We start from the raw sequence: 1,920 nt of genomic DNA on the forward strand, positions 1-1,920 counted from the left end.
GAGCACTGCCTCCATGTGACTGATACGGATGTGAGTATCAGTCACATGGAGGCAGTGCTTAAAAGCCTGTGAAAATCAGTCACATGGAGGCAGGGCTTAAAAGCCTGTGAGTATCAGTCACATGGAGGCAGTGCTTAAAAGCCTGTGAGTATCAGTCACATGGAGGCACGGCTTAAAAGCCTGTGAGTATCAGTCACATGGAGGCAGTGCTTAAAAGCCTGTGGGTATCAGTCACATGGAGGCACTGCTTAAAAGCCTGTGAGTATCAGTCACATGGAGGCAGTGCTTAAAAGCCTGTGAGTATCAGTCACATGGAGGCAGGGCTTAAAAGCCTGAATTTAGCCTGAAACTCTCAGACTGAAGAAGTCTCTTGGAGGAGAGACGAAACGTTTCATTAGAGAAGAACCCGTCCAGAGGACCTATACAGTTTTTTTCTTTTTGACTACTTTAACATATTACATGAAAGTATGGCTGTTTGGGAGAAAAAAGTAAAGAAATTGGAAAGCATTCTTTAATTTTGCACAGCACTGTACATTTCTAGACCATTAAAATCGTGGGAAAAGTCCAATCTTGCCTTTGACCTGCAAAACAAAACTCGGGGCGTCAAATACCCAAAGTCGACGCCCTTCTTTCTGCACGTCACTTCCGCCTTCCTCTCTCGCTTCCATCTTGCTCCCGCATGTGTCTGCTGTTAGTTTACAGGTCAGTGAGGAGATTTATATACCTTCTACCCTGCACTGTTACTCCCTGATCCGACGGTAAAAGGTAAACGGAAGATTTTTCTGACTGGACGGCCGCAGCCTGCCCGGGTTTGAAGCTAACGCTGCGGCCGGCTCGGTGTGGCGGAGTGAAACGCTGCGGCTGACGGGCCGAGCGGTCCACCAAGCTAACCAGAGTTAGCCTTGTTGCAGAGCTCAGCCACGCCTCACATGTGTTGAATGGTCAACTAAAATTGCTCCTAATGGTAGTTGTTGTGTACTCACTCGTGTTGTTGGATTTGTTGAGACTTCCTGTCTGTTCTGGCTCGTAAATAAACAAGTAGGAGAATGTTTGCTAGCTAGCTAGCTGCTAACCGAATAACTGCCAAGACGAGCTGGTGACTTTTTTTTTTTAAATTGAATAAAGATACTTTAGCTCGTTTTTGGCTTTTTATTGTTTTTTATATGCATGTTGTGAAAATAATCTTGCTATACTCCCTGCTGATGTGTGTTTTATCATGTTCAGCTTTTATTCTCTTAACAGGAATAAGGAAGTAGATTTTTTTAAAGTCTTATTTCACTTTTCTTTGTGGACGTATGTCTAAATTATATAGAGCTGGTGATGGTCATTGTTGATTAAAACAGATAAATCAAATGCAAGTTAGGAAACGGAACATTAAGTAAACAAACAAAACTCATCAAATATTTTAAAGCAAATTACTTTATTGAGCAGACATAACAGAAAGAAAATGGATGGAATAATGTTCATCAGAAAACTCTGGCTTGCTGAAATTCAGCTAACTAACTAGCCAACATCCTTCTGGAAATCTGGTGTTAAACTACATAAACTTCCTGTAATGCATTTAAGAGGCCTGTGTGTATTTAATGTAACACATGTGTGATTCAGATCTACTCTCAGTGTTGGAGAAACAAACAGCATACGTCTGTGTCGTTACTTTTATATCAAACTCACAGTCAGCAGTAGTGTTGCACAATATGTGACGAACCGCTTGTTCCAATGTCAGTATCACAAGAACTGCAATAAACATTGGACATTTTATTTCAAATTGTCCCACTTTGTGATGGGGGAAAAGCTGGACCAGTACCATCAGGCTTCCAATTAGGGCTGTCACAAACGATTATTTTAATAATCGATTATTCACCGATTATTTATTCGATTAGTCGACTAATCAGATCATACGTTAATTGAATATAAAACATA

At 41.1% G+C, this 1,920-nt stretch overlaps 1 protein-coding gene across 2 annotated transcripts in view; it reads left to right on the top strand.

The window, feature by feature from the left end:
• The first annotated feature begins 653 nt into the window (after positions 1-653).
• Positions 654-1,920, top strand: part of btf3 (basic transcription factor 3) — a 9,113-nt gene continuing 7,846 nt past the window's right edge. Inside the window, exon 1 of one of the 2 annotated variants that reach the window (XM_014016588.1) lies at positions 654-702. The gene's annotated coding sequence lies outside the window, so the exon portion shown is untranslated. Of the gene's footprint in view, positions 766-1,920 lie in introns of both variants that reach the window. The other variant, XM_014016589.1, reaches the window with a different exon arrangement.

Source organism: Austrofundulus limnaeus, unplaced genomic scaffold, assembly GCF_001266775.1.
Source record: "Austrofundulus limnaeus strain Quisiro unplaced genomic scaffold, Austrofundulus_limnaeus-1.0 Scaffold148, whole genome shotgun sequence".
In the NCBI taxonomy this organism is placed as follows: Eukaryota; Metazoa; Chordata; class Actinopteri; order Cyprinodontiformes; family Rivulidae; genus Austrofundulus; species Austrofundulus limnaeus.